The following is a 20,759-nucleotide window of genomic DNA, read 5'->3' on the forward strand; positions in this document are numbered from 1 at the left end:
AAATGGATAGCAGAATGGATTAAAAATCAGAATCTGACAATATGTTGTTTACAAGAAACACAATTAAACATGAGAGCTACACACAACTAAAATAAAGCACTAGAGTAGAATTTATTGTGCTTTATGTGATATAAAAAAAGCAGGGGTAGCAATCATGATCTCAGACAAAGTTAAAGCTAAAATAGACATCATTAAAAGAGATAAACAGAGAAACTACACTATAGAGCAATATTTTTCAATATTTTTTAGAAATGCTAGCAATAACAATAAGAGCAAAAAAAATTTGAAGGAATCAAAATGGGAAATGAAGTAATAAACTATCTCTTTTTGCAGATGATATGATGATATATTTGGAAAATCCTAAAGATTCAACTAAAAAGTTAGTTGAACAAATCAATAATTTTAGCAAAGTAGTAGCATATAAAATAAACCTACATAAATCATCAGCATTTTTATATAATACCAACAAAACCCTGCAAGAAGAGATAGTAAGAGATACCCCATTTAAATCAATTGTAGACAGTATAAAATACTTGAGAGTATATCTGCTAAAACAGACCCAGGAACTACATGAACATCATCTAAAACACTGTTTATACAAATAAAATCAGATTTAGGTAATTGGAGAAACATTAATTGTTCATGGGTAGGTAAAATCAATATGATAAAAATGCAGTTTTACTTAATCTAGTTATTCAATGACATCCCAATTAAATTACCAAAAAAAAAAAGATTTTACTGACTTAGAAAAATAACAAAATTCATTTGGAAGAACAAAAGGTCAAGAATTAAAAAAAAAACTAACAAAAAATGTAAAAGAGGGAAATTTAGCAGTACCAGATTTTATGGTAAAAACTATGGTACCAGCTAAGAAATAGAAAGGTAGATCAGTGGAACAGAGTAGACATACAATACACAGTATGATTATAGTAACCTTGTGTTTGACAAATGTAAAGATTTAAGTTTTGGGGATAAGAATTCACTATTTGGTAAAAATTGTTGGGAAAGCTGAAAAGTAGTCTGACAGAAATTGGGCATAAATGAATATCTTAAACCACTTACCAAGACAAGGTCAAAAATGGATACATGACCCAAGAGAGAGATCAGAAGAAAATGAGAACATGAAACAAATCACCTGTTGGACTTGTGGATAGAAGAACAATTTCTGTATAAACAGTGTATGAAGAGCATTGTGAAGTGTAAACTGGATATTTTTGATTATACTAAAAAGTTTTTGTATAATTAAAACCATTGTACCCTACTCACAGATTGTTGCTTATAAACCAATGTGCTCAAGATTGGAAGGAAAAGAGAAAATTCAGGAAAAAAAATGTTACAGACAGCCTCAGATAAAGTTCTCATTTCTCAAATATATAAAGAACTTTGTCAAACTTAAAAGAACACAAGTCATTTCCTAATTGATAAATGGCCAAAGGATATAAACAGGCAGTTTTTGATGAAGAAATCAAAACCATATATAGTCATTAAAAATATGCTCTAAATCATTATTGAGTAGAGAAATGCAAATTAAAACAACTTAGAGATATCACTTTACACATATCAGATTGGCTAAAATGATAGATCCCCTTCAGTTGGGGATGGCTAAACAAATAGTGTCATATGATTTTGAAAGAACACTACTGTGCTATAAGAAATGATGAACTGGTTGAGTTTAGAAAAACATGGAAAGACTTGCTTGAAAAGTGAAATGAATAGTCCCAAGAAAATGTTGTAAATATTAACAGAAATTTCATCCTAAGAACACCTTTGAATAACTAAGTCATCTGAAGTATCAAAAAATACTCAAACCAACTAAAAAGAACCATGAAGGAAGATGCTATCCACCTTCAGAGAAAGAACTGATAAATAGAAGTATGTATAGTATGGTTTTATAAACACACACACACACACACATACACGCGTGTGTGTGTGTGTGTGTGTGTGTGTTTAATTGTAGCCTTCTCTAGGGTGGAGTAGGGGGAAGGAGAAAAAAAAAGTACACAGCAGAGAACAAAGAAAACTTAGAAGGAAGCATAGCAGGGTAGCTTTGAAAATAATGTAACGTATTTATGACATAATTTTTTAAAGTAAACAGTCTGAAATGGAAATTCATGGTTTTATATTGAATCCTCTCTTTACGTTGTGCTATGTACATAGAAATGGGTTTTTTTTGTCATTTTCTATTTAAGTTCAAAATAAATTTTATTTTTTTTAGGCAATCAGGGTTAAGTGACCTGTCCAGGGTCACACAGCTAGTAAGTGTGAAGTGTCTGAGGCAGATATGAACTCAGGTCCTCTTGACTCCAGGGCTTGAGCTCTATCCACTGTGCCACCTAGCTGCCCCTCTAAATTTTTTTAAAAAAAGAAAAAAATGGGTCCCAGTGGTATCTCTGCTCTGTCATCATTCTATGTAGGTGTCATATTTTGGCTTATCTCATCCCAACTTCTCCTGTCCTTAATACCAGATTCTGTTTTATTTTTGAAGATCTTCAACTTCTATACTGGCACAACCTTTACATTCTAATGCACTTTTGTGTCCTCTCCTTAAATTTCGATCTTCTCTTTGATATAGATATTCTCACACCTGGACATGTACTCTCTCAAGAGTTAGAGTTAAATTTTCAGTCTGCGCATTCACACCTCAGAAATTGGCAAATGCTACAAATCAGGGCTTCATTTGTTATTTTATTGATCTAAACTTAGAAAAGTGATGGAGAAAATGTTAGTAATGGAGATTAAATTTAAAAGCATGTCTAGTGTACATTTTTTTCCAGAGAACCATTGTCAAACATTTACTGGTATACTACTGTATGTATATATCCCAAAGAAGTATGTACAAGGACAGAAAGAAAGGATTTGTATATACCAAAATGTTTATAATATCAGCACTTTTTGAGGCAGCAAAATAAAATTGGAAATAAAAGGGGTGCCCATCAACTGGGCAATGACAGAACCAATTATGGGATATGAATATAATAGAATGATATTATGATTTAGGAAAACAGTGAAGACCTCTCTTTTTAATACCAGTATTCTACCAATGCTGCTTTATAACTGTCAGTCTCTGAAAAATTAAAATTGAGTAACATTCAGAGAGTAATGGAAAGGCAGATATTGTGGACGCATAATGTTGCTTACAGTCTCAGGAGATATCAGTAGATTTTGCTTAAATGACTTTCTCTTTTATGAGGGAGGACTCATTGTGGCAAGAGAGGGCAGCATATCTAGAAATGCCAGTGATATAAAAATTTTAAAGTATCAATAAAATAAATGTCTTTAAAAACCTACCTACTCCTTCCTTCCCTGATTCATTACATAACTGTTACGCTCTATCTCCTCTTACTCATTAGGAGCTGTGTGCCTTCTCCCTCTGACTCTATGGTTCCTCTTTCTAACCCACTCCTCCATTGTTGCCACGTTACTTGCTTGCCTACACAACTATTACAAAACCCTTTAAGGACAATCATGCTATCTATCCCTTCCTTTTCTTGGAGATAATAACTCCTGTCTACGGCTCACTGTTTCATAGATTCTGTGGTTTCTGTTTTCGGTTCCACCCTCACAAATACTATTGAGTCTCTTTTCAATCTTTCAGTACCAATAGCTTCAACTCATGACTCTCTGTTACATAAAGCTCTTTGCCCCAAAAGGGGCAAAGAAATATAAAAAGAAAGATGAGGGGGAATAGGCTTCCACAATCATTGATCAATGGCATCAATAGTATAAGTACCAGTTTCTTCTGGCAGAGGAAACAACTGTGATACAGTGGAGAGAGCACTGGGCCTGAAGTCAGGAAGACCTGAGTTCAAATTTTACCTCAGGTACTTACTAGCTTGTGTGATCCTGGGCAGGTCACTTCATCTCAGTTTCCTCAACTATAAAATGGGAATAATAACTCATAAAGGATCTTGGGGACTGACTGTTACTTGGGGACTGTTAAAGTCTTTAAAGAATTTTTAAAGTATCCTGTGGGAGGCTCTGAGAGAACACCATTCCTGAAGATACTTGGTCAGTTCACTACCATTGGAGACAGTCTATGTTAACTGCCATTAGAGAATAAACCTACGAGGAACTTGGGGAGTTAAGCATCATCTTGGAGAGCCTGCACAGACCCTTTGAGAAAATATATTTAACTGCCATTCCAGAAGGGAATTGAGGGAATCTAATCGTCTGAGTCTTGATGAGAACTGAAGTGAGTTAACTTGTATTCTGTGGAGAAGACATTCTGAAGAGAATTTCTGAGGGAAACTTGAGAAACTTTATTGTCATTCTGAAGCAAATTCAACTAATTGTTGCATTTAGAGGAGAGATGAACAAACACTTCTGAGAAGACATAAGTAAAATGTCATTCTGTGTGGAACTGTTAACTACATTTTAAGTAATGTATAAGGTAATTATGGATCATGCCTGCTAGATTGCTTTTAAACCCAATGAGAGAAAAAGAATTTATAAGGTAATGAGTAAGTAGCAAAATGAGAGGTGGGGATGTGGTGTATTCATCCACAACAGCGTCTCAGAGCTATTGCTCATACACTGCAATACACCTACATATTCCAGTAGAGTCACCCAGTGTGGGGAGATATACATAGGACTGTTGAATGTGGGTTAGCAGCAAAAGCCTGCTATCATCATTATGCTCATCATCATCACCACCACCACCACCACCACCATCATCATCATCATCACTCTCCTGCTACTGTAGTTATCCCAAATATACTTTCAGTAAGCCTACAGAAATCGAGCTCACATCTCAATACTAGTATTAAATTATAAGAAACAGTCATTTTATTCACCTGTGTAAGAGTTCACAGAACATTAAACATAAAAGAATAATAGGATTGCAACTTGTCTCAAGGGTCATTTCTAACAGCTCCATAGAATTAGATGAGAACAAGACAAAAACAATAATAATAAAAATAATCACTAACATTTATGTAGAACTTTATGATTACATAGTGTTATGTGTACATTATCTCATTTGAGTTTCACAACAACTCATGTAGTAAGTAGGCACATTTTATCTTCCTGATTTTATAGAAAAATAAACTGAATCTCAGAGAGATTAACTGATTTGTCCAAGGTCACACAGTCGGTAAGTGACCAAACAGATCAGAAGCACAAATACAGTGCTTTTTCTGCTAGATTCTGCTGACTAACTCAGCAGCTGAAAATAGGCAAACTTTTGGTAAATCATTAAAACTTCTTGGTGCCCCAGTTTTATCATTGTAAAATGAGCTACTAGTATTTACTGTGAATAATGTATGTGAAATGATTTTATATTCTTAGTTAGGAAACAAGTTGTTTTGTAACCTGTGTCAGTGGAAAGGTGAAATAAGATAATTGCAGGAGGGCCATGGGCTTCACCATGATGCCAAGATTACTAACAGAGTTTGTGAGCTTTAATCCCTCTCGTCCCAGGGAGACTGATGCCATATGAAGCTTATCACAGTTTCAAGGCAAGTTTGTATGGTCTGCGCTATTTAGTAGGGGAGTTGAAAAGGCAAATGGAGTGAGTGCTTGTTCTCAACCTCGGAAAAAATCAGCAGAAGATGCTGACCAGGTGAGGGACACACTTTCTATAGTCTGAGTCAGGGAACAGGTGAATGGAAATTCAATCACCTAATTGAGCCAAGAATATAGGCTAGGATCTTGTTGAGAAGGGTCAGTCTGGAGACCTTACAGTAATCTAAGTGGGCCTTTTGTGCAGCAGCCAGGCTGACTAACAGTACAGCAAAAAAATATGTTGACTTGCCCTGAGGCATGCTGGCCCAGGTGGTGTCACTCAAAAGAGTGATGACACTTCCCTGAAGCAATAGTGGCAGCAATAGCTACAAAGAGCAATGACAGCAATAATGAAACTTTAGCTGTCAAGAGCAGCAGCAATAGTAGCATCCAGGTAGAAAGCTTCCAAACCTCCACAGAAACAGTTCTAGGAGCAGGTGACTTTCTGATTGCCAGGAAGCTTCAGGAGGCACAGTTAGCTGCTGGGAGATGGAGCAATGATGACTCAAGGAGTAGTCTTCAAGCTATCACTGCCACTGATGTACAAACCCTCCTTCATCACAGACTGGGAGTTATCTAGGGATTTGCTTGAGGAATAGGTTTAGACCCTAAACCCTTCTCCAGCATGATGTAAATCTATAGGAAAATGTACTCTCTTATGTATGGGGGGCAGATGATGATTCTGGTTTTCTTTCCCTTTTTATTTACTTTGCCACTAAGTCCTAATAAAATACTTTGTTATTTGATTTGTGGTTCCTGCCTGGTCTATTAATAAAGTAGGTACTGGATGGGAACTCCCACGTATTGCCCCTTCACCAAACTCTAACAATATTTAATGAAGCAAATAGATAAAATTCTAGCCCAGTACCCCCTGTCTCTGAGGAGAGCAGAATGGCCAGCCTCTGGCCCCAACCTCCTGCTTCCCCTCTTGGTAAAAATCAAAGTCTCCCTTATAGAAGGGTGGGAGGAGATGTTGGAGATGTCTCTTCTTGCCTGCCTGTGAACCATCTTTAGACAGATCCATGTGGACATTTAAAAAATATATAAAAAACAAGAACAATATCCCTACCCCTTACGTATATAACCCATCATTCATTCCATTAGTAAATAAGCATGTGTGTCTCCTCTTTGCCTATGTTTGTGCCTCTGCTTTTTGTGTGTGTATGTTATTACAATTCCTAGCATTTCTAGGCCTATGTCAATTAACAGTGGGGAAAAGGAGCATTCTTGTTTTACTCATATTGATTGAGAAAGCTTTCTCCCCATTAAATACAATGCTAGCTTTTGATATTCTTTTGATCATATTTTAAAATGTCTTTCTATGCCCATTCTTCAAGAGTTTTTTTTAGCGTAAGTATTGTACTTTGTCAAAACTTTTCCCCTATCTATTGACATAATCATAAGTGAGAGAGCATGGCAAAATGACCTAAGAGCCAGCCTTAGAACAAGGAAGAGTTGGTTCAAGCCTCTTGACACATACTGACTGTATCACCCTGGGTCTGGAACTTAACCTCTTAGTGCTCTGGGCAACTCTGTAGAACCATAAGTTGGAGAGGGGCTTCTAATGCGTTCCTTAACACAATTAAATCACAGGTACAGGCCCTACCCCTACTCTATTGTTATATCATGTGGTTGCAGATGTATTTTTTTTTTTGCAAGGTAATTGAGGTTAAGTGACTTGCCCAGAATCACACAGCTAGTGAGTGTTATGTGTCTGAGGACAGATTTGAACTCAAGTCCTCCTGATTCCTGGGCCAGTGCTCTATCCATTTCACCACCTAGCTGCCCCTAAGATGTATTTTTAATCTGGTTTTATTGTTTTCCTAATGCTGAACCATCCTTGCATCTGTGGTATAAATCCAATTGGATCATAATGAATAATTTATGTACATATTGGTATAGTTTTTTTGTTAGGATGTTATTTAAAAGTTTTGAATCAAGATTCTTTAGTGATACTTACCTATAATTATCTCTCTTTGCTTTATCTGTCCCTGAATTAAATAGTAGGACTATATCCCTTAAATATAGATGTACATATACATATGTATATATGTATTATATGTATTTCTGGAGGGTGAAGTCGGCACAATCACACTGGAGGGATCAGGATAAGCTGTGGTTTGAAACTAGCACTTGAACTGAGCCTTGAAGGAAGCTAGAAAGTATACCAGAAAGAAGTGAGGAAAGAGTGCATTCCAGCCATAATGGGAACTACCTCAATTGTAACCACATGGTTAGGAAATAACTTTTGGATTGGCCCTGTAGCTGCACCTGGGGGGTGATATCAAGAGGCATTAAAAAGCCTTCAGCAGGAAGGGAGGAAGAAGGAAGGAAAGAAGGAAGGAAGGAAAGAAGGGAGGGAGGGAGAGAGAGAAAGGGAAAAGCATTTATTTAGTACCTTCTGTGTACCAGACACCATGCTTAAGTGCTTTACAAATATTAACACATTTGATCCTCACAACAATCCTTAGAGGTAGGTGCTAATATCAATTAATAATTTACAATTGAGGTAATTGAGAAAGACAAAGAAAATTGACTTGCCTAGAGTCACAAAGCTAGTCAGAGTCAGATTTGCCTAGGGTCAGGTCTTCCTGATTCCAGGTCCAGTACTCTGTACCACATGACTCTGTGAAATAAGATTCAGTTCTTTGTCTCTTCATTCATTATTTTTATTTTAGGTGAAGGCATTGGAGATTCTGACCTCTGAGTTTCAAAAGGTCGGGAGAGGTACTCATCTGCTGTCCTAGAATTTGAATTTTGAGCCAGCTTAGCTTCAATGTCCTGAGGAGCAAAGAGTAACCTTTGGAAGTGACCTTCAGACCCAGCCTAGCAGCAGCTAAGACTAAGATTCATCTGACAGTTACACTGTATGTGGATGTGAACTTGGTGGGATCAATGTCATGCAGAAACTGGCTAAGAGTGAGCATACTCTTCCCAGAAACAGAAGTGGGTATAATGGAGAGTGTGCCCCGAGGTGTTGGGAGAAATTGTATGTTTGTTCTTGCTGTGTGTTTCAAATTGATGTTAAGTGATTAAATGGAACTGGGGTACTAGTCATTCACTGGCATCTAACAGGAGAGGAACTTAATTAGTGGGGGCTTGAGTCAATGGCAGTAGAGACATCTCAAGCTTCTCAGGATACCCCTGCACAAACACACAGATACAATATTCTTCCTGTCAAGTACACAACTTTACTGTATCTATAGGCAAATTAAAGCTGGTCATTATGAAAAGTAAAGAACATGAGCTTCAAATCCATCAATTCATAGTAAGTATTTTCCTACATAATATAAACATTTCAAAAGAAAAATTAATTATTCCTTTAAAGGCTGACATTGCTTAAGTTTTTTTTTCAAATTGTATCTCTTAATCAGGAATAGAGCTTGGAGGGGGATAAAGAGAATTTCTGATGAAAAATTAGGGCAGTTGAACACTGCACTCAGCAGGACTGTGTGACAATATAGATGAGAATGGTAATTGCACTAGATTAGCTAGAAATGATTGGGCAAATCTAGCTGTTTGACCATTCTGATTCCTGTCAAGTCTTCATTTATTTTAAAGATATTTTCAGAATAGAAATGTCACACTTCAGTACAACACAGAGAATCTCCTAATGATGTAGCATGCTTTTTAAAAAGTGTACAATATAATAACATTTTGAGTCTATGCCCTTGCCTGGCATAGATTTTTTTTTTAGCACAGCATGCTTGAAAGAACATGAAAATGAGCTTAAAATATTGCAGGACATAGGTATTGCCAAAAACATAAAATGCTAAAAGAAAAATGTATTAACTAATTATACTCCTATATTTCTCTCTCCTCTCATTGTTCCTCTGTCTCTCTCTGTCTCTCTCTCTCTCTCTCTCTCTCACACACACACACACACACACACACACACACACAATTTTGATTTTAAATATAGAAAGGGGGTGTAAAGTCTAAACTTCATCATTCAAGAGTTCCAGCAAGTTGACCCTAACTTTATCTTTAATCATTCCCCTTCAAGCTAAGATGAACTATTTGATGCTCTCCAACTTCCTTGAGTATGCCCCTCACATTTTCTATCTTTGTACCATTGCTTACCACTGTTTTCTCTACCTAGAATATCTTCTTCCTTCTCTTCCCTTTCTTTCCCTCCTTCTACTCACTTACCCTTCCCACTCAAATCCTTCCTACATCTCTCCTACAGTCTTCCTCTTCACAGTAATATGTGCATTTTAAGACTCATCTTTTTAGAAGCAAGATCTTCTGAAATCTCCCTTCTTTTTGTTGTCTAACCTAGAGGAATGAGGTTAATGAGAGGAATTTCAGGTCTAGTTGGAGGAGAGAATTTCTTTGTGGCAGAGAGGATGGTACAACAGCTCACAAATCATGCCAACTGGGCAGCTGTCTGCTTCACCTGCATGAAAGGGCAACCCGGCATGAGGCTTGCCAACAATTCATTGTGCAAAGGAAATGGAAAAATTGAAGAGTGTTTCTGCTTTCCTTAAAATCTTTCCTATCATTAGTAGGCATGCACAAGAAGGATAAGATAGAGGGGAAAAAACAGTACTTCTTTCAAGGTTTAATTTATTCTCATAAGAGAGTATGTGAATATGCACTAATTATTATTTGAAATTTTATCTGAGATATTTGTATTCTATATAATCATGCTCTTTCCTTCTTGTGCTAAGTATAAATCCCAGTTTCTGTTGAGGTCACCCCCATCCTCCCAGTCACTCACATTCAGAATTTTGATCATTCTTGATCTTCCCTATCTCTCACCCCACATACTGAAAATTTGTACTTCACAAAATCTTTCCCATCCGTCTGTTTGCAACCACTATTCCAACCCAGGACTCACTACTTTTTACTCGTATTATTGCAATAGCCTCCTAATGTCTCCTTACCACCTCTCCATCTTTCATGTGACTGCCTAGGTCACCTTCCCAAGGCACAGGTCCAACCATGTCACTTGCTTGTTCAAAAATCCTGTTTGCTTCATTGCCTCTAAGTAAAAATCTGAACTTCTTAGCCTGAAAATTCAATCCCTCCATGATCTATCACCAACATACTTCTCCAATAATATTTCACACTATGCTTCAAATACTGCATTATCCAACCAAATTAGATTATTTACTCTTCTTCAAACTTGACATTATTTCTCCTCCCTCAATGCATTTGGAAAGGCCATTCCCCATGCTTAAAATGCATTCATTCTCAACTTAACTTTTAAAGATCCTTTAGGGCCAAGCTTTGGTGCTAACTCCTTTCAGGCCTTTGCTGATACCTGCAAATGTTAATGCTTTCTCCCACCTCAAACTCTCTTAGAACTCTTGGGTTTATACCTTCTACCATTCACCTTCCTATTTTATTAAAAAAAAATACTTAATTGTGTTCATGTTATATTGCTCCTATAGAATGGAAGTTTTCTGAGAGCAGGTACAATTTCATTCTTGTCTTTGTATCCCCAGTTTCTAGCACAATGTCTTACACATAGTATGAACTTAATACTTGTTCAACTGAATGAGGTAAATATTTACATATAGAAAGAGTTAGAGAAAGTTCTACTCCAGTTCCTCATCATTGTATGGATGGGGTCTTGGGCTCTCAAAGGCTAATTCAATAAATCTAGTAGATTTTTTTACAATGCTAGAAAGATTTCAAGCAGGATGCTGGTCAGAGACTTAGTTGACTATTTGAGGAAAAATCTAGCTGTAACATCAATAGTTTGGTCACTGTACAATGAATACTTTTGCCATGGCAACCTCAGAAACAAAGTAAAATTTCAAAAATGTTCCTCAGCCCTATATGACCCACTTTCATTTTCAGAGTATCAGAAATACAGTGGCAAAAAAGGGGATGGAGGTACTAAGAATTAGTCTTTTTATGATAGTTTATAAACATGAAACCAAATGTTGGCATCACACAATATATCTTTGCAGACTGACCAACAACATACCTTTAAAAGAAATGAATCACAACATTACTTATATACTCATGATAAATGTTTCCCAGTAGAGCTATCCTGTGAGTGAATGGTTGTGACTGCAACATTCGTAGAGCACCTTCAAACAGCAGCCATGTATTACCAGCAGGGATCCGTGCCAAAAGAGATTGCACATTGACCATATGTTCCACAGAGACTATTTACCTGGCAGAGACTGAATACCACATGATCCCAGCATAAAGAAAGCTTGCTATGACATTGCCAGAAAACATCAATAGCCCTGCAATGTTGAAGGCATGGTAAGTTGCCCCTGTACACGTGTGCCCTGGACAAACATGCTCCTTGCATGCCACCCATAAATTTGTTTTTAATTTTATTTGAAATTTTGCACTTAAATATCATAAAACTGCATTTCTATATAGACAGAAAAATACAAAAAGAGGATACATATGAAACCAGGTATCTCTATTTCATAACTCTTGGGATTTTAAGTATATAGTAAATTCCACATATTATTTTCAACAGGGTCTTGTCTTTCCGTACTTCCTTCTGTTCTCTTCTCTGCATTTAAGAAAAATTCACAATGACTTTATTTTTAAACAGTATGGCTTGCTGTACCTCTCCTCCTAAAGCCATCCTCAGTTTTTTAAATGGAGAAAAGGACAAAAAACTTGTAAACATACAAGCATACTCAAGCAAAATGAATCCCCATAGTGACCACGTCCAAAAAGTGTATATCTCTTTCTGCACCATTCATCACCTGTGTCAGGAGATAGATAACATGTTTCATTATAGGTCCTCTAGAGAGATGGTTGCACTGCAGACCTGGATTATTGAATTGAACAGAGTTTTTAGTCTTTCAAAGCTGTTTTTCTTTACAATGCCGCTGTCCTTGTATAAACTATTCTTCTGGTGCTGCTCACTTCACTGTATCATTATACTACCCAGAATTCTCTACAATCACCTCTTTCATAGTTTCTTAAGTATGTGATAATATTCCACTGCATTCATATGCCACCAATTTACTTAACCATTCCATAATTGATGGGCACTCCTCAGATTCTAGTTCTTTGTTTTTTCCCTCCTTTTAATTCTCCCTTCAGAGTCAGAAAGTTTAGAAATAGAAGTGAGTCTATTCCCTCTCCATTATTATATCACTCTTAATGTACCCTCCAATCTCACTTGTTTCTGTCCACTGTGATATATTTATGTTCCAAAAGGGTTATGAATGTGTTCAATCTTTGTTTTTCCATTTCCTGTAGGAGTAAGATTCATTTGATGCCTGCTCTCCCCATCCTTTCTACCATGTTTGTATACTCTTCTTCTCATGTATCTCACTTATGAGAAATAGCAAGTTCTATCCCCTACTTTCTCCTTTTTCCTTTTGCTTATTCAATTTATTCTCCCCTCTTCAACCCTCAGAGCAGAATCAGTTCAATGACAAGTCCTCTATTTTTCTTATCTCCTTTAATACCCTTTGAAGACATTAAGGTTCTGAAGGAACAATTGTTTCCTTTTTGTCTATTGGAATGTTAGTGTAACATCATCAAATAGCCCATTATAATGACCAAAATACATTTACCCTTTCTAGGTTTTTCTTGATTCTTGTTTTTGCATGTCAAAATTCCTAGTCAGTGCTGGTCTTTTCATCAGAGATGCTTGAAAATCTTCTATTGCGTTAAAAATCCACTTTTTTCCTTGTAGGATTATACTCACCTTTTCAGAGTAAGGTGTTTTTGGTTGTAAGTCTATGTCTTTTGCCTTTTAAAATATTGTATTTCAAATTTTTCCTCCTGATTTTTTAGTAGAAACTGTTAAGTCTTGTGTGATCCAAGTTCCTTGGAAGTGATTGTGGACATGGTAGTAACCAGTGTGAGTGTAGTCTAGATCAGGATAAAGCAGGGTTCCATGTTCTCTAGACCACTGTCCTGTTTTTAATTAATTAATTTTTAACATTCATTTAATTTTTTTTATTTCCAAATTCTCTCCCCTCACCTCCTACCCATTGAGAAGGCAAACAATATGATATCAGTTACACATGGGAAGTCATGCAAAAAATATTTCCGTATTAGCCATGGTGCAAACAAATAATAAAAAGCAAGAAACACAAAGAAAATGAAAAAAGTGTGCTTCAATCTGTACTCAGAATTCATTAGTCCTCTCTTTAGAGGTAGACAGTATTTTTAATCATGGGTCATTTGGAGTTGTCTTAAATCATTGTATTGATCAGAGTAGCCAAGTTTTTCACAGTTGATCATCATTACAATATTGCTAATACTATATACAATGTTCTCCTGGTTCTGCTCACTTCACTTTGCATCAGTTCATATGTCTTCCCAGGTTTTTCTGAAACCATACCCCTCATCATTTCTTATAGCACAATAGTATTCCACCACAATCATACACTACAACTTGTTCAGCCATTCCCTCATGTGGAAGTCCCCTCAGTTTCCAATTCTTTGCCACTACAAACAGAGCTGCCATAAATATTTTTGTACCTATCAGTCCTTTTCCCTTTTCTATGATCTTTGTGATTCAGACCTAGTAGTGGTATTGCTGGGTCAAAGGGTATTCTTGGTTTAATAGCTCTTTGGGTATAGTTCCAAATTGTTCTCCAGAATGGATGGTCCAGTTCACAACTCCACATCCAGTGCATTAGTGTACCTATTTATTCACATCCCCTCCAGCATTTATCATTTTTCTTTTCTGTCATGTTAGCCAATCTGATCAGTTTGAGTTGTACCTCATAGTTATTTTAATTTGCTTTTCTCTAATCAATAGTGATTTAGAGCATTTTCATGTGACTATTGATAGCTTGGATTTCTTTTTATCAGTTAGGGAATGGCTCTTATTTTTTATAAATTTGACTCAATTCCCTATACAGTTGAGAAATAAGGCCTTTGTCAGAGAAACTTGTAAATGTTTTCCCCCAGTTTCCTTCTTTCCTTCTCATTTTGGATGCATTGGGTCTGTTTATGCAAAAACTTTTAAATTTTATTTAATCAGAATTTTACATTTTACTTCCTGTGATGCTATCTCTTGTTTGGTTATAAACTCTTCCCTTATCCATAGATCTGACAGGTATATTTTCCCATACTTCCCTAATTTGCTTATGATATCACCCTTTATGTCTAAATCATGCATCCATTTTGACTTCATCTTGGTTTACAGTTAGAGATGTTGGTCTATGCCTAGTTTCTGCCAAACTGCTTTCCAGTTTCCCTAGCAATTTTTGTCAGATGGTAGGTTCTTTCCCCAAAGGCTTGGATCTTTGTGTTTAACAAACACTAGATTACTATGATCATTTACTACTGCATATTATGTACCTAATTTATTCCACTGATCCACCACTCTATTTCTTAATCAGTACCAGATTAGTTTGATGATAATATAGTTTGAAATCTGGAACTGTTAAGCTGCTTCCTTCACATTTTTTCTTTGCATGGATTCCTTTAATATTCTTGACATTTTGTTCTTCTAGATGAATTTTGTTACTATTTTGCCTAGCTCCATATAATAATTCTTTGGTAGTTTGATTGAGATGGCACTAAATAAGTAAATTTAAGTAGAATTGTTATTTTTATTACATTGACAGCCTACCCACAAGCAATTAATATTTCTACAATTGTTTAGATCTGTCTTTATTTATATGAAAAAAATGTTTTGTGATTGTACTCATATAGCCCCTGAGTTTATCTTGGCAGGCACACTCCCAAGTATTTTATAATGTCTGCAGTTATTTTAAATAAAACTTCTCTTTCTATATCTTCCTGCTGGATTTTATTGATAATATATAGAAATGCTGATGATTCATGTGAGTTTATTTTATATCCTGCAACTTTGCTAGTGGTCTTAATTGTTTCAATTAGTTGGGTTTTTTTTAAATTAATTCTGTAGGGTTCTTTAAGTATACCATTATATCATCTGCAAAGAGTGATAGTTTCGGGGTTTTTTTGTTTATTTGTTTTGGTGAGGCAGTTGGGGTTAAGTGATTTGCCCAGAGTCACAGAGGTAGGAAATGTTATGTATCTGAGGCTGAGTTTGAACTCAGGTTCTCCTGACTCTAGGGCCAGTGTTCTATCCACTGTGCCACCTAGCTGCCCCCAATAGTTTTTTCTTATTGCCTATTTTTATTCCTTCAACTTCTTTTCCCTCAATTATTGTTACAGCTAGCATTTCTAGTACTATCTTTAATAATAGTGGTGATAATGGGCTTCCTTGCTTCACCCCTGAACTTACTGGAAAGGCTTCTAGCTTATCCCCATTACAGATAATACTTGCTGATGATTTCAGATAGATACTACTTATTTTAAGGAAAGTTCCACTTATTCCTAAAATTTTAGTGTTTATAATATTTATAGTGTTTATAATATAATAGTGTTTATAATTTATAAACACTTTATAATTTATAAACACTTTATAAAGTATTTATAGTATTTATAATTTATAGTGTTTATAATATAATAGTGTTTATAATATAATTTGTATTTTGTAAAAAAAGTTTTTTCTGTATCTATAGAGATAATCATATAATTTTTGATGGTTTTGTTATAGATATAGTCAATAATGCTGACACTTCTCCTAATACCGAACCAGCCCTACATTCCTGGTAATAGTGTATGATCTTTGTGACAGATTGCTGTAATCTCCTTGCTAGCATTTTATTTAAAATGTTTGCATCAATATTCAATATGAAAATTGGTCTATAGTTTTCTTCTTCTTCTTTTTTTTTTTTTAGCTTTCCCTGGTTTAGGGGACATATTTGTGTCATAAAAGGAATTTGGTAGGACTCCTTCTTTACCTATTTTTTTAAAATAGTTTATATAGTATTGAGATTAATTGTTCCTTAAATATTTTAGTAGAATTCACTTGTAAATCCATCTGGCACTGGGGATTTTTTTTCTTAGAGAGCTCATTTATGACTTGTTAAAATTCTTTTTTTCTAAGAAGGGCTATTTATGTATTCTATTTCTTCTGCTAATCTGGGCGATTTATATTTCTGTAAATATTCATCCATTTCACTTACATTGTCAGTTTTACTGGTATATAATTGGGCATAATAACTCCTAAGAATTATCTTAATTTCATCTTCATTGATGGTGCATTTCATTTTTGATACTGGTAATTTGTTTTTCTTCTTTTTTTTAATAATCAAATTAACCAATGGTTTATCTCTTTTATTTTTTCATAAAACTAGCTCCTAGTTTTATTTATTAGTTAAATGGATTTTCCTTTTTTACTTTCAATTTTACTTTGATTTTCAGGATTTCATTTTGGTATTTAATTGGTACCTCAGAGTTGTTTTAATTTGCATTTCTCTAAGCAATAGTAATTTAGAGTATTTCTTCATGTGACTATAGATAACTTTTATTTCTTCATCTGAAAACTGCCTATTCATATCCTTTTGAGCATTTATCAATTGGGGAATAGCTTGTATTCTTATAAAAATATGGAATGCTTCAGGAATTTGTGTGTTATCCTTGTGCAGGAGTCATGCTAATCTTCTCTGTATCATTCCAATTTTAATATATGTGCTGTCAAAGTGAGCTTGGTCCACTTATTTTTTAGGATTAGATTATTTACTTTTCAATTAATTCTGAATCTATGATTCCACATCCCTTTATTGAATATAATTTTTAATGCATTATGGTCTGAAAAGGATGTACTTAATATTTCTATTTTTCTCTCTTTGTGAGGTTTTTATGCCCTAACATATGGTCAGTTTTTGTGAAGATGCCACGTATAGATGAGAAAAAGGTTTACTTATTTCCATTCCCATTAAATTTTCTCCCAAGGTCTATCATATCTATTTTCTAAAATTCTACTCATTTCCTTATCATATTTCTTATTTATTTTATGGTTAGACTTATCTAACTCTGAGAGGGGAAAGTTGAGGTCCCCCACTCATATAGTTTTACTATTTATTTCTTCCTATAACTCATTTAACTTTTCATTTAAGAATTTAGATGCTATGCTGTTTGGTGCACGTATGTTTAGTATTGATATTACCTTATTGTCTATGGTGCCTTTTATTAAGATGTAGTTTCTCTGCTTAACCCTTTTAATTAGGCCTATTTTTGCTTTCACTTTGTTTGAGATCAACATTACTACATCAATTTTTATTTACATCAGTTGAAACATAATAAATTCTACTCCAGCCTCTTCATTTAACTCTGTGTGTGTCTTCCTGCTTCAAGTGTGTTTCTCATAAACAATATATTGTTGGATTCTGGTTTCTAATCCATTCTTCTATCTACTTCAATTTTATGGATGAGTTCATCCCATTCACATTCATAGTTATGATTACTAGCTGTACATTTCCATTCATTCTATTTTCTTCTGTTTATCCTTCTCACTATCTTTTTTAACCCTGTCCCTCCTCAAAAATCTGCTTTGCTTCTGACCAATGCCTACCTTACTCCATCTTCCTCTTTTTATCACTCCCTCCCCCTTTATCCCTTTCCCCTTCTAATTCCCTATTGATAAGCCAGACTTCTAGACCTAGTTGAGTGCATATATATATATATATGTATATAGGTATATATATTCCTCCCCCTTTGAATCAATTTAGATGAGAGTGAGATTCACACATTGACCATCACCCACCCCCACCAGTTGCCCCTTCATTGTAAAAGCTCTTCTTTATACACCTCTTTTATGTAAGATGATTTCTCTGTTCTTACTCTCCCTTCCCCTTGCTCCCAATGCATACCTCTTTGTTGCTCATCCTTTTATTAGATAATTATTATTTATATCTTTGAGATTATTCTTATTGACTTACTCTTGTGCCCTCTATGTAAATGCCATTTAACTGCCCTAAAAATGATAAAGCTCTTAGGAGTTACATATATAATCTTCCCAAATAGGAATGTAAACAGTTTAACCTTATTAAGTCCCTTATGATTACTCTTTCATGTTTACCTTTTTGTGTTTCTCTTGAGTCTTGTGTTTGAAAGTCAGATTTTCTATTCAGCTCTGGTCTTTTCATCAGGAATACATGAAAGTCTTCTATTTCACTAAAGGAGCACACATATACATATATATGTATATGTATACATATATATATGTATATGTATACATATATATTATATATATAATCTAGAGATTCCCTAAGAAGAAAAACATGAATCTATAATAATTACATACAAAAACTCAAAGAAAAATGTATTTTCCATAAGGACTGTAAGAATACCTGAAAAAATGAAACAAAAGATGAAAAACAAAATAAAAGTTCTCGTTGCTGTTGTTTGTCCTTCTTTATTGAATAGGAGCATGACATCAAAGAGGTGATGCCTTGACATGCATGAGAATTGGATTTAAGTAAGGGAGGACTATGAAATGTCACCAGCCTCACTTTCTCCTCTGGAGCCATCTGGGTCCAGTGGCAATATATACATCAGAATAACTAGAGATGGCCCTAGATGCAGTGAAAGGCCATGTTCTTTTTAAGCTAAGGTCTTTAACAGATCTCAGTTTGACTGAGGCAATGCCCATTCAGTGATTAAGGCTAGGTAAGAAATGAGTAAGAGAATGGCCACTTTACCTAGTCAAAAAAAAAAAACAAAACCCAAAAGCTCTTCAGAGAAAAAATGGAGGAAGATTGTTTGAAAGAGAAAGGAGTAAACTTTGTCCAAGTAACAGATTACTTGAAAGCTAGAATAGAACCCAAAAGTCAATGACTCCATGAGACAACCAGAAATATTAGAACAATTAGTCAGTGCTGCTCCTTAGGGCTTCCAAGGACCCTTCTATGGATTTACAACATCTCTGATGCTTTCTCCAGCTGTCCTGAGAGGCTAAGGGTTTGTTTGACTGTGCTGTCACTGGCTTTGCTGATAGCCCCCTTTCTTATTGCCCTGGACTAAATTTTTGTAACATTTAGGGGCAGAAGAAGTCACTGTAGTTTCTCCTTGGATTTTTTGATTATTGTTCAGTCAGAAAGTATGGGGGAGCTGTGCACTCTGCCTTCATTCAGGCAGCAATCCCCTCCTCACTTAGGTATCAATAATATTTACTTGTCTCCTAAATGGAGAATGCCATGTTAGAATGCTTTCCCCCTTCTATTTTGGTGAATCATTTAACTACCTAGTGCAGAAAGAGGTTTTTGGGGAGGAATTCATTTATGGACTACTCAGTCTTTGTGTAGAAACACTGATTGCTGTTTTATTTTATTTTTGTAAATATTCATCCCTTTCCTTCTCAATCTTGCTGGCATATAGTTGTGGTTAGTAGCTTCTGATAATTTTCTTTTATTTTCTCATTATTCAATGTGAATTTGCCATTTTCATTGTTTTTTTTGATGATTTAATCTCTATTCCAGTTTTTAAATTGCATGTTTAATTCTTTAAGTGTCTCTTTTTCTTTGTATAATGCATATTTTCAAAAATATAATATTTTTCTAAGGAAGCTTTATTAAACATTTCCATGATGAGTTCTTTAACCCACTCATTATTTAGGATACTGTTACTTAATCTCCATTTAGGATTATTGATTTTATTTCCTTTAATGATGACTATATTAATACGTTATTGTCTGTTAAGGATTATTTAATATTTCGCCCTACATTTATCACTTCTTCCTGGCCTATCACATGACCAGCTTCTGTGAACAATACTGTATAATGCTGAAAAATGATTCTTTAATATTGAATAATCATCATAAGTCTATCAAATCTGATTTTTATAAAATATGTTCAGATCTATAATTTTCATCTTGTTTATCTTTCTGTTATATTTATCAAGTTGTAAAAGAATAATGTTAAAAGCAACTATAATTATCTTACTATCAAGGTTTTTATTGCATTAGATGTTATGCTTTGCAGTTCATATATTGATTAACAATTAATATTGCTTAACAATATTGATAACATTTCAATATTTACAGAGTCTTTCTGTATAATGTAACATCCCCATTTATCCTCCTTGGCAGGTTTATTTTGACTTTCACCTTACCCAATATCAAGACTAGCTTCTTGGATTCTCCTAAAATATAATACATTTTATTCTGGAACCTCATTTTAATTCCAGATATGTCTTTAGGTTATAAATGTTTTTCTTTCATGCGGCAAATTGTAAGGCTCTGTTTTCTAATCCATTCTGCCATTCTCCTTTGTTATCTGGACCAGTTTAGACCATTAACATTTAAGGTTATAATAGCTTAAATTTGTGTTTTCCTCCATTTAATTATATTGTATTATGTTTTTAAAAATTAACATTAGGTCTCTATGGCTTATTTTCTTACCACAACATGATTTCTATCTCCTTTCACAGACAACATCCCACCCTTTAGCCCAAAGTTTTATTGTGATACCCATCACCTGACACATACT

At 34.9% G+C, this 20,759-nt stretch overlaps 1 non-coding gene across 1 annotated transcript; it reads right to left on the reverse strand.

Moving 5' to 3' along the window:
- Positions 1–16,874: 16,874 nt before the first annotated feature.
- LOC114025477 lies at positions 16,875–16,979 on the reverse strand. Its single transcript, XR_003567027.1, has one exon. It is a non-coding gene; the product is annotated as a U6 spliceosomal RNA (small nuclear RNA).
- Between the last annotated feature and the right edge of the window lie 3,780 nt (positions 16,980–20,759).

The sequence above is a fragment of the Vombatus ursinus genome, unplaced genomic scaffold, assembly GCF_900497805.2.
Source record: "Vombatus ursinus unplaced genomic scaffold, bare-nosed wombat genome assembly UNPS02014830.1, whole genome shotgun sequence".
Classification (NCBI taxonomy): domain Eukaryota; kingdom Metazoa; phylum Chordata; class Mammalia; order Diprotodontia; family Vombatidae; genus Vombatus; species Vombatus ursinus.